Genomic DNA, 13,356 nt, shown 5'->3' with positions numbered 1-13,356 from the left:
TATCAACCATCTGATTTCTTTTAGGCTTAGATTTAGTCTCACCATCAAGTTTTTGGCATAGTTGTAAAATGCTAAGTTTCCACTCTTTCACAGGCCCCAAAATGCAGGCTGGGTGGGAGCAGGGGAATGGCATCCCCCCAGGAATCACAGTCCACAGCTTTAAAGTAAATCATTGCAGAAGAGAAGCCAGTTCTTGCCCTCAGCCTGTCACTGATTGAGTTTCAGAGCCCTCAGAGTCAGAAACATGGGAGACAACGCATGGAGAGTAGGTCCACCATGGGCATGTTCTATTACTTTTCATGTGCAGTGGACATCTCTCAAAGACACCATGCAGAAGGGATACAAAAGCCTGTAGAGCTCAGATAAGAGCTAGGAACTGCCAGAGAGAAGGTCAGAAAGGATCGTAGCAGATGTTCTGACAGAGAGGAAATGTTTCCTCTAACCTTGTAGATTCTGTAATTGGGGGCCTGTGAATTAAACTGACAGAAAACAGATTATCAAAAGACAGACTTAATCATGTACTTATGGGAGTTCACAGAAAAGTGTCACTCGAAGAGACACTTTTAGAATTTGTGGCTTCTATACTTTAGAATTTTATACTTTAGGAATTTGTTAGAATTTGTGGCTTCTGTACTGTCTTAACAGGGGACGAGGAGAGAGAAAAGGGAACTTAGGGAAAACAAATTACTTTTTGGAAAGATATACAGGCCCTTGGGAGAATGGATGCGAGATATGATAGTTTGGTCACAATGGCTATTTAGGTGTGGTGCTGACTTCTAGCCTCTGGTGATGAGTCAGTCTTCTCTGTTTGCTGCCAGGGAGAGAATTTAAGATAATTGAATTGTTTTGAGTTATCTTGGGAGGCTCTACTTTTAGACAGATTTCAGGAACTCAAATGCCTCTGCTCAAAATAATTTACATGCCACAATAGCATATTCTGGGTTCTTTCAGCTCCAAATTATTCCCCCAGGTGAAGTGTACTTGGAAATCTCTGCTCAGATTAAGGTCTCAATATCTACACTTAACCTTAAATATGGGATTGTTCTTTAAAACAAAATTGGAGCCATTGTTAATGGGTGTACATATATATATATACACACATACATATAGCTCCCTCCTCATATGGTTGAGAATTAAGAGGATGAATGAACACAATGCAGTGCAGTGAATATATATATAGTTATATATATGACAATTAGCCAGGTGCAGTGGCTTATGCCTGTAATCCCAGCACTTTGGGAGCAGAGGTGGGAGGATATCTTGAGTCCAGGAATTTGAGACCAGTGTGGGCAAAACAGTGAGACCCCTTCTCTACAAATGATTTTTTAAAAAATATTAGCCAGGTATGATGGTGCATGCCTGTAAGTCCCAGCTACTTGGAGCCTGAGGCAGGGGAACTGCTTGAGCCCAAGAAGTTAAGGCTGCAGTGAGTCATGAGCATGCCACAGCACTCAGCCTGAGTACCAGAATAAGACCCTATATCATAAAAAAGACATTAAAAATACATGAAATAAATTGTCTAAAAAAGTTGAGACCCGGTCAGGCACAGTGACTCATGCCTGTAATCCCAGCACTTTAGGAGGCCGAGGTAGGTGGATCATCTGAGGTCAGCAGTTCAAGACCAGCCTGACCAACATGATGAAACCTGTCTCTACTAAAAAGACAAAAAATTAGCTAGGCATGGTGGCACATGCCTATAGTCCGAGCTATATGGGAGGCTGAGACAGGAAAATCACTTGAACCCAGGAGGTGGCGATTGCAGTGAGCTGAGATCGCGCCACTGCACCACTCCAGCCTGGGCAACAAGGGCAAAACTCTGTCTCAAAAAAAAAAAAAAAGAAAAAAGAAAAAAAATTTGAGACCCATGTGGTACCAAATGACTTGGTTGAAAGATGCCATCAGCTTGAAGGTTTTGTCACTCCAGTTTTGCTGTTTGCAAAACAATGAAATGAAAAGTTTTGGGGACATGCTTGAGTTGGTTGTCCCATCTCCTTACCTTTTTGTTCTTACGCCACTGGAATAAGCACTAAAATTCTTGGGCCTTCAAGATATTTAGATGATGGGTTTCCTTTGGGCACCAGTACCCAGTGGTACGCTATTGCTATTCTTGGGACTTGGAAATATGGTTTTCAGAAGGAATAATAACGGAATCGTCTCCTTCCAAGCTACAGAATCACTCATTCCCTAGATTCATACATAATTACAGATGTAAATTGTTAGCACATTATAATTAACATAACACCCAGAAAGATACTTAAAAGAAACTTAAAAAAAAACCCTGCTACATATAGATGTGAGCAAAATCAGAAAAGACCCTCTGCAAGCACCATGGTTGGGGGCAGGATGTGCAGTGGTTTTCAGCTGACACGCCAGCCGAGAACAACCCAGTTCAGATCCTAGATCTGCTACTAAATGAGTGGCCTCGGACAAGTCACTCCCTGGCCCTCAGTTTCTTTGCCTGGAAAACAGCAATGACGATAGCTCCCTCCTCATATGGTTGTTTGAGAATTAAGTGGATGAATGAACATAAAGCAGTGGAAACGGTTCCTGACACAGAGGTTGCCCCTGATGAGCATCATCCATCCTCAGCACATTCATGCCATTCCCTGGTTAGACAGAGCAAGGATGGAACTTGGCACCAACCCCACTAATAATGTATTTCTTCCATATATACCTGCTGACCATGAGGCCTTGCAAACCATAAGAGAAAACTAATACAAGTAGCATTCCACCATATACCTTACCCAAGAGAGTTAACTTCAATCACCTGCATGCATGCAGGACCAGGATAATAACTGATCCTGACTCTTTGCCTTATTATACTACTAAAATTCCCAATGCAGGAGGGACTGATGTGCCATTTTTTGATCATGCAATGTATGTACTAACATGGTTTTTCCCTGCACCTGCACCCCCTTGCTCTATCTTGCACATGTAATGATATTCACATACCTCATGATCTTCATATCACCCTCCTTAAAACACTGCAAAGACCTACCCTCCAGGAGCCAGCTGGAGAATGCTTGCTTCTATGCTGTCTGCCTTGTGCTTGAGCATAAGCCTCAATAAAGCCTCTCTGGGAAACTTTCTCAGCCTCCTGTCAATTTCCACTGCATGAGAGGCTAAGAATCTGTGATCAGTAACACTGGGATCCTGATTTTCAGATATAAAAATAAAGGGGTACAAGTAAATAATTTGATAGAAGAAATAAGAGCTAGCGTTTGATAAATCAGTAGGGTATGATTTACAATAATCTGTTGTACATTTCAAAGTAGCTACAAGAGAATAATTCAAACGTTTCAGCATAAAGAAAAGACAAATATTTAAGGTGATGGATATCCCAAGTACACTGATTTGATCTTTACAAATTATAGGATTATATTAAATTACCACATGCACCCTGAATGTATATACAGCTTGTAGTTATTAGAAAATAAAATTAATTTTTAAAAGCTAAAAGAATTATTTGGTAACTTATGGAAAAAAACAGAAATAATTAATAGCCTCTCTCCTTTTAGCTAGGGCTCCGCTGGAAGTAAAGAGAACAGTCGATCAAACCACTTTTGAGAGGGAGCAAGGAGCCAGCCCTCTTGGGGGCATGCTGGGAAACACCCGCAAGCATGGAAATAAACAAAAATCTTGAGTTCCTTCAAGGGAAAATTCCAGGTCCCTAAGCAACCCCTGAGAAGTAAATGAACAACTTGATAAGCAAGAAGATAATAGTAACTTAAAAGAATAACCAAGGAAGTTAGAGCCACAAAATGTTGGGTTCCCTATAGAAACTAAAGATCTTAACATATGTCCCTGAGCTGTTTTTCAGAAACCCAGATCCTACTAAATGAAAAATACTCTTCACTAGGCCTGGCCCAGTGGCTCACATTTGTAATCCCAGCACTTTGGGAGGCAGAGGTGGGCGGATCACCTGAGGCTAGGAGTTTGAGACCAGCCTGATCAACATGGTGAAATCCCGTCTCTACTAAAAATACAAAAATTAGCCAGGCGTGGTGGCGCATGCCTGCAATCCCAGCTACTTGGGATGCTGAGTCATGAGAATCACTGGAACCTGGGAGGTGGAGGTTGCAGTGAGCTGAGATGGTGCCACTGAACTCCAGCCTGGGTGAACTCCAGCCTGGGTGACAGAGAGAGATTCTGTCTCAAAAAGCAAACAAACAAAACTCTCCACTGGCATGTAAACCTTAGATAAGGGGGCAATTAAGGACTGCATTCTGACTGTAGTTCTTTGTTCTATATTTCTTCCTGAGGGGCCGGGAGGAGGTCACTTCCACCAGCCAGAGCTAACATTCTTTTCTGTTGATCCCAAAAGTTTAGACAAAACATCACCTCTTTAACCAGTTGTAAATCAGAAAAATCTTTGACTCCACCTATGGTCTGTTCCCCCTCTGTTCGGGTGTCCTGCCTTTTAGGTCAAACCAACATATAGCCTCCATGTATGAATTTATGACTTTGCCTGTAACCTCTGCCTCCCCGCCTTTGAAAACCCTTACCTGTACACCATCTGAGAGTTTGGGTCTTAAGCACGAGCTGCTAATTCTCCTTGCTTGGTGCCCTGCAATAAATGCTTCACTTTCTCTTGCTGCAAATCCCAATGTCAGTGTTTGGCTTTGCTGCACTGGGTAGGTGAACCCAAGTTTGGTTTGGTGACACTTTCCTGAGCAAATTGAAAATTCTCCTCTCTTGTTCTCGCTGTGCTTTGTAAGAGTGAGCCGAGGTGAGGTATGTCCTCTGATGGGGTTCAGAAAGTGCTACTCCAAAACATGGCACCTTGGAATATTGAATATTTTAAGCCAAAGGAATTTGAGAAAGTGGCAGAAGCAGACAGGTCTCTCTCACCTTCCCTTGAAGCAGGTCATGAGCTCTCCCTCTGTCAGAGGCATTTGAACCAAAGCGACTCCATCTTGAATAGGGGCTGGGTAATACGAGGCTGAGACCTACTGGGCTGCATTCCCAGGAGGTTAGGTATTCTTACTCACAGGAGGAGATAGGAGGTCAACACAAGATACAGGTCACAAAGTCCCTGCTGATAAAATAGAATGCGGTTAAGAAGCCAGCCAAACCCAACATAAACAAGATGGCAACAAAAGATACCCCTGGTCACTTTCCCTGCTCCTTATATACTAATTATAATGCATTCGCATGCTAAAAGACACTCCCACCAGTGCCTTGAGAGTTTACAAATGCCATGGCAATGTTCAGAAGTTACCCTATATGGTCTAAAAAGAAGAGGAATTCTCAGTTACAGGAACTCTCCACCTCTTTCCCAGAAAACTCATGAATAATCCACCCTTTGTTTAACATAAAATGAGGAAATAATCATAAAAATAACCAACTAGCAGCCCTCAGGGCTGGTCTTCTAAGGAGTAGCCATTCTTATTTCTTTACTTTCTTAATTAAATCGCTTTCACTTTACTGTGTGGGCTTGCCCCGATTCTTTCTTGCATGAGATCCAAGAAACCTCTCTTGGGGTCTGGATCAGGATCCCTTTCTGGTAATACCTCTATTCAGAGGAAAGGAGAATCCTTATTTCTGAAGACAGAGGGATGCTGAGAAGAATTTGAATGAACAGGTCTTGCCAAGTTTCCTCCAGTTTCCTACTTTTGTTCATACACCTTTGTCCTATCCCATTTTTCTACGACTTTCCACTCTTCACCAAATCTAGCATAAAACACTCAGGTTTAACCATTTCTTCGAGTCTTCATTTTCTCATGAAGGTTCCCATGTCTTAGAAAACTTAGATTAAGTAAATTAGTATGACTTCCTCTTGTTAATCTATCTTTTGACAGCCTAAAGTGCAGGGCCTCAGCCAATGAACATAAAATGGTGAGGAGAAAAAGATTTTTTTCCCCTCCTGTTCACCTCCCATTTTTGCATGTAAAAACAAGAGTAAGAAATCTGCCCAAATGGTTTCTGACAGCCCTAGGAGTATGATAAAAGGCTTCTTTTTTCTTAAAAGAAAAATCACATTTAATCACTCAGTGGCAGGAGCGGGACTTTCTGTTGTGCAACACCCAAAGACTCAAAATTCCCACTTCCCTTTCTCCCAGAGACAGAGTAAGAGCAGAGCTCAAGACTAGAGCCCTGGAAATTGAAGGGTGAGGGAGGGGCTCAGAAGAGCCAGTGTTTCCTGATCTTGAGGGCTCCAGGCAATAGTTGGGCTTTCTAGGAATTCCAATATTGCTAAGTGGGGAAGGTGTGTAGAAGGAGGGTTGCTCTTCAAGTTTGAACTTAAGATTCAGAATGTGCTGAGTCACAAGGTTCCACCCCTGGCAAACCCTGTGATGGTTGAGCTGATTTTCCAACTCACCTTCCAGCCTTTTCTCCCAGTCCCCTGCAACCTCCTGCCACACACCTCCTCAGGCTTATCAGAGCCTGCTCTCTCATGTCCCTCAATTCCAACACTTCATTCTAGAAGGAAGAACTCCACTGCATGACTGTAAAAGACCTTCTAGGAGAATCTGCATCATGAAAGCATAAAAAAACTTGAAGTCAAATGACTGACTCCTTCAGTGTGGAATTCACGTATGGGTGAACAAATAGAAAATGTGTATTTTGTTTAATAGATACATGCTCATTATGGACAATTTGGAAGACCACAGAGTATGTGTTTTGATCTATTTGTTTACAGTCTATTCATCAGGACCTTTTTTTTTTTTTTTTTTTTTTTTAAACTTCATGGCCTACTGAATATGCAGATTTTGTTCCTGTCCGGAGTATAGAACACAGGTATTTATTGAGGACAGGCATGTTGGGAGAGGGGCTGGGGACACCCCTGTGCTCAGAAGTCACACTATCCTCAGCAGCTACCATTCCCAGGTCCCTACTGTTGTCATTTGTTCAAAGGAAAGCTGAGCAGTAAGAAGCAAAGTGGGGAGGTGCATTTTGGACCTTCTTCCTTCTCCTGTGCTTTGAGTCACTGGTGCTTTCTCAAAGGCCTGAGCTTTGTGGAATAGCAGCCACAAGCCATGAAAAGCTGGGTGATAGGATATTGATGAGAAATCACCCAACACCAAATAGTTTCATAAATCAATGTTCTGGAAGCTGGTACCACAGTCAAGGGCAGCTGTAAGGAATGCACTGCAGCCCTGCCAGGTGAAGACGGGGAGCAGAGGCAGCTCTTCTGACACCTTGTGGAAAATGAAAGTTTCCTTCATGGGGAGCAGACACCCCCCAAATGTACCATGCTGTGGCCAGTACAACTCTGCAGAAGGCAGGTGGCTGCCTGTACAGAGCTGGGCATCTCAGGATGAGGTTCCAGCTAAAATGGGTCTCACTCCTGCTGACAACCTAGCTCCATGCCTGATACCTCTCGACCTTCTCCAGAATGGAGAGCTTTAAAAATAATTGACACTTTAGGATTATCCAAGTAATACAGCCTCATTGTGGAGTCAAATGTAGACAAGTATTTAAAGAAGCAGCTAACAATCACTCACAGTCCCATGACCAGAGAGAACTAACTACTGTTCACATTTTGTCCCCTTATAGGCTTAAAAAAAAACAAAAAGAAAAGAGATGTACCCATAGTTCTGTTACAGGAAGGGGGTCCTGATCCAGATCCCAAGAGAGGGTTCTTGGATCTCAAGCAAGAAAGAATTCAGAGTGAGTCCATAGAGTAAAGTGAAAGCAAGTTTATTAGGAAAGTAAAGGAACAAAAGAATGGCTACTCCACAGACAGAGCAGCCCTAAGGGCTGCTGGTTGCCCACTTGTATGGGTGTTTTTTGATGATATGCTAAACAAGGGGTGGATTATTTATGCCTCCCCTTTTTAGACCATATAGGGTAACTTCCTGACGTTGCCATGGCAACTGTAAACTGTCATGGCGCTAGTGGTGGTGTAGCAGTGAGGGCTACTAGCAGTCACTCTCATGACCACCTTGGTTTTGGTGGGTTTTAGCTGGTTTCTTTACTGCAACCTGTTTTAACAGTAAGGTCTTTATGACCTCCCATCTCATCCTGTGACTTAGAATGCCTTAACTGTCTGGGAATGCAGCCCAGTAGGTCTCAGCCTCATTTTACCCAGCTCCTATTCAAGATGGAGTTGCTCTGTTTCACAGGCCTCTGACAGTTCTGAATGCTAAGAAGGGGTGCATTTTCATCCTCAAAGCTCCCTCCCTACCTCCTCAACCCGACGGGTCAATTCAGTTCTCCTTGTTGAAAAGGCAGAGAGCTCAAATTCCAAGCAACCACCTTCTTGCCAAAGGATGGCTCCAAAAGCCTCCAGCTCCCCGACACCTGAGCTGCAAAAATCCTCCCTGCTCAGTCTCATTCAGCTATAACAAAAAGTGTCACCCCAGCCATGAAACATCAACACAGACAGGAACAATATTTGCCCGTCAAAAAACCAAATTGTAAAAACTCATCTGAAAGCCAGGGAAACCTGGTCTTAAGGATACATATTTCAGGCACTCCAAGCTGAACTGCTTATCAAAGAAAATGGCAAGCCCAGTGTCATTTCCAAATGTTACCAGAGGAAACCTTTACTAACCTCTCTCCAGTAAAAGAGAAAAAGAGGAAAGAACAAAGGCTGTATTCTCTCATTTTTAAGGGAGTCACATTTAGATATAATAAATTGAGTTTGTATGATCTAATACACTTCTAATACAGTTATTTTGCAGGTAATCTGAAGCTTTTTAAAATAAATGTCTTGACAACAATACTTTAAATACATGAGAAAAAGAATTGCTCAAAATTAATATTCCTTGAGATGTCCTCGTTTTTTAGCCGGCATCTAACAGACCAGTCCAGAGCACAGATTTTTTTTTGTTGTTGTTGTTATGACGATATATCTCATTTCACGTATGGTTCCTTATCAATTACTGCCTAGATGGAATTTACCCTTTGTGTTCATAGCCACACAAGCGTGTCTAAACGAAAAACACACCTTCTCCAGGCCCTCTAAACAAATCAATGCCTCAGCAGGAGAGTTGAAGGTTTGTCGATGATTGTGCATTGAAATGCTCATTTGCATGCTAATTACCCAGAAAGCTCCTCTAGTTCACGGAGTGTTATGGAAACGCTAGGTCAGAATTCTAGGAGGGGAGAGAGCAGGAATAGAAAATGCAGAGGAACAGGAAATGAGGGTGGTTTAGATGGAAGCAACTGGGATGCAATCTACTTTTAAAGTCATTTTTTAAAATCCACTTTAGTTGAATCAGTCATGTCAGATTAACCGGAGAACTCGCTCTTGGAGTTGCTCTGACTGGATTTCCGTGTCAAAAGCAAACAACTTATTTTATGCTGTGTCATTTACAGCTTAGGGGGAGGCCTTTTCACTCAGGTTCTGAAGTCTCTGTGCCTGAGTACAAGAAAATACTGTAGGGGAAAAAGAAATATCTTTCTTTTCCATGGCTGGATTCATGGCTGAGGCCCCTATAACAAAGAACAGATTAACAAGAGAAAAGTGTACAACTTTATTTAATGTTAGTTTTAAGAAGCATGGGAGCCTTCATAAGGAAATGAAAACCCAAACACAGAGAAGCCTGTTATTTTTATGCTAAGTCTGATGAAAAACTCAGTAGATAGTTGTGAAGTACGATTGGAGAAAGGGGGAATGATCTAACTATCATAAACTGTGGGGAAAGTTGTTATCAAGAAAATGGGCTTGCTGTCCGATGTGCACAGAAGTCCATAACTATGGCACCATCTTTTAAGAAAAGAAAGGCTTTATTACAAAATCAGCCAGATTGGCTCAAATCTGTCTCTGAGATGTGGGATCTGGGGCAAGTTTTAAGGGATCAGGGAGAATGGGAAAGGATTTAGGAATGGTGGCTTGGCAGGGTCTGATTGGAGGGCTTCAAGTTCGACCATTTATGATAAGGTATTTTATTAGTCAGGGCTCTCTAGAGAGACAGGGCCAACGGGATAGATGTATATATGAAGGGACATTTATTAGTGAGCGTTGACTCACATGGTTATAAGGTGAAGTCCCACAATAGGCCGTCTGCAAGCTGAGGAGCAAGGAAGCCAGTCCGAGTTCCAAAACCTCAAAAGTAGGGATGCCAACAGTGCAGTCTTCAGTCTGTGGCCAAAGGCCCCAGGGCCCCTGGCAAAGCACTGGTGTGAGTCCAAGAGTCCAAAAGCTGAAGAACTTGGAGTCTGATCTTCGAAGGCAGGAAGCGTTGAGCACAGGAGAAAGCTGAAGCCTGGAAGACTCAGCAACTCAAGTCCTTCCACGCTCCTCTGCCTGCTTTTATCCTAGCCACGCTGGCAGCTGATTAGATGGTGCCCACCAAGATTGACGGTGGGTCTGCCTCTCCCAGTCCACTGACTCAAATGTTAATCTTTGGCAACACCCTCACAGACACACCCAGGAACAATACTTTGCATCCTTCAATCCAATCAAGTTGACACTCTATGTTAACCATCACAGGGATGTCGAGGCAGATTTTTGCCCCAGATCTTCTGAAAGAGTTCCAGCATTCAGGTTCGGGTCATGTCCTGGCCTTTTTGGTTCTGAGGGGAGGAATCATTGGTTCCAGGTGTTGTTAGAGGTCAAAGGTTTGTCTATTGTGCATGCCTGCAGTTTTTGGCCCTGTTTTACCTAAAAAGTACATGGCTTGCCGTTTTGGGCCCTGCTTTACCTACGAAGTAACTTGACATTTTGTTATCAACAGACTAGGCCCAGTTTGGGCTGGTCGTGTGGTTGCAAAGTTAGCAAGACCTGTTTGTTCCGTGTTCTCTGTGTTCCTGTGTCTTCAGATAAGACAGGTATAGAGTGGGAACTTCTCAGATAAGGTCTTATTACCTGTTTCAGGGGAGAAGGGCAAGAATGAGGTGAAAGAGACCTTCCTGCTTCTGCTGTTTTCTCAAATGTCAGCGTATCGTATATGGAGCAGTGTGTTCTGACCTCCATCCACGCAAACACCGAAACTCACGGACTGCTCCAAAAACCACTTGGCCACAGCTCCAAAAGTTCTGTTTAATGGCTAAAAATATATTCTTTCAAATAGTTATAATAGAAAAGAATTCTTTTCTGATGACATCAAAAGAAGTTACGTCTATTCCAAAAAGTCAATCTGTGAATACAATTTGAAAACTTTGTGCTTCCACTAAAAGCAACAAGATAAAACTAAGGTTTTACTCATGCACATAAGTGAAAAGTAAAAAGCTCTTTGGTTTTCTTAATTTTCTCCATTCTCTAGATAGGACAATGAGTGGCCAACAGTTTTTTCCTTTTTCCTTTTAAAGAAAATGCTCTGTTTCTTTTGTTTTGTCATTTTTTTTTTCTGTATTGCTTTAGAAAGGTTCCAAAACCCTGAGAATGCCAAACAAAAGTGAAAATATTGCTCCCAGTTTCCTGCACTTTGAAAGGTGGTGTTTAAGGCTCTGATTCCTTTGTCTATGTTTGCCAACCTTTTTTCTATTCTGAATGTTCTCTGACACACCTATCCCAGTGATTCTGTGCACCTCAGGACAGCATTTCTGTATTAACCAGAAACTCTTGGACAGCAGGTCCAGTGCATCTGCCGAAGCATATCCAAACCAGCCCCAGGCACCCCCGGGGCTTTTTAAAAGTGTTTGAACTCTCAAATCTTTAATTAAAAAGAGAAAGAAAACTTATGTTAATCTTTAAATTAAAAATAGAAGAAAACTTGTTCTCCTGTTTGAAATACTCTAGACAGTATCACTGAGCTTCTGGAACAGTATCCTAAGTGTACACGCAGTTGAAGCAGAAAGAGGGCAGATATGGAAGCTTGCGGTATAGACAATGTGATCTGTGGTGTTTCCAGAGCATGTGTTGAACACAAGTGAACAGTACGCAGGGTTATGAAGACATTTTTCTTACGCAAAATGATGAAACAGTGAGCAAGAGAAGAAACATTCTAGGGCTTATCTTTACAAGTTAAACATTATGTGATGGAGGCTGTTTTTACAAAGGTTAGCCTAGTCTAGGTGGTTGACTCTGATGTAGTTTCATCCTGTATCATGTAATCTGAGATTTCTGAACAAGCTCTCCTGCAAATACGGGTGTGAGACCAATCTGAGGATTGTGTCTCATCAACCAGTGGAACTTACCCTCTCACTACACCCCCGCCTCTTTCATCATTTATTTGCAAAACAACTCTGAAGAACTTATCATATGATAATCACACTAAGAATTCACTTAAAAGGGATTATACTGTCCTAGAAAATAGATTATTCTGTCTGCTTCAAATAGTCTACTTACAGCTTATTCAGAGTTCACTTATATGAATGACCCATTTACTTTTTATTTTTTATTTTTCCAGAAAGAACTTTTATTATCTTTCCTATTGCATAGATACCATCACTAAAGGTAGAAATAGCAAGTTATAAGATTCTTACAGAAACCAAAGGATTCCTGGAGCAAATGAGGGTTTCAAATCTACAGTTAATGAAACAAAGGCTTGTGCTACAATTAGGTTCAATAATATTATAACAGAGTTTTAGGGCTTGAAGGATTCCTAGAGTCCATCTTGTTCAACCTTATTTTACAGCAAGGGAAAAACTGAGGCCCAGAGAAGCAAAGTGATTTTTTATAAACTCCTGGCAATGCTAATTCAGAATACAGGTCTCAGCAACTCCCAGGGAAGTTATTTTCTTACTGAAACCGCCGTTGCAAAAATTATGACAGTGAGGAAAATCTGACATAGGAAAATCACGACAGTAAAAGAAACCTGACCTAACCCACTCTATCTTGCTTCTAATCTCCAAGCAGCCCTTGTTTGTTCCCAAGCATAAGCAGAACTAATTTTGGGAGGAACTGAGTTTTTAGTTTAACTTTGCAACAAAGATGATACCAGCCCCTCCCTAAACAAACCCCCTCCTTGCTTGATGACCAGACCACCTTTGTAAAACCAACAAATTAGCCACAAGATTAGAAGTTATGGCCCAGGAGTCATGCAACCTGTGTTAGGCCATTCTTGCATTGCTATAAAGAAATACTTGAGGCTGGGTAATTTATAAGGAAAAGAGGTGTAATTAGCTCATGGCTCTGTAGGCTGTAGCAGCACAGCTCCCGCATCTGCTTCTGGTGAGGGCCTCAGGAACCTTACAATCATGGCGGAAGTTAAAAAGGAAGCAGGTATATCATATAGCAGGAGCAGGGGAGATGGTGCATAGTGCCACAAACTTTTAAACAACCAGCTTTTGGGTGAATTCAGAGCGAGAACTCACTTATCATCAAAGGGATCCCATTCATGAGTGATCCACCCCCATGATCAGTCACCTCCCACCAGGCTCCACCTCCAACACTGGGAATCACACTTCAACATGAGATTCGGAGGGGACAAATATCCAACCATATCACAGCTGGAAGCCACAAGATTACTAATCTCTCCAATTATTTCTGTGGATACCATTACTATTGTAATGGTAAGATTG

Source organism: Rhinopithecus roxellana, chromosome 11, assembly GCF_007565055.1.
Source record: "Rhinopithecus roxellana isolate Shanxi Qingling chromosome 11, ASM756505v1, whole genome shotgun sequence".
Classification (NCBI taxonomy): Eukaryota; Metazoa; Chordata; class Mammalia; order Primates; family Cercopithecidae; genus Rhinopithecus; species Rhinopithecus roxellana.
The sequence above is the reverse complement of the archived record's forward strand: the minus strand, read 5'-3'. Positions refer to the sequence as shown.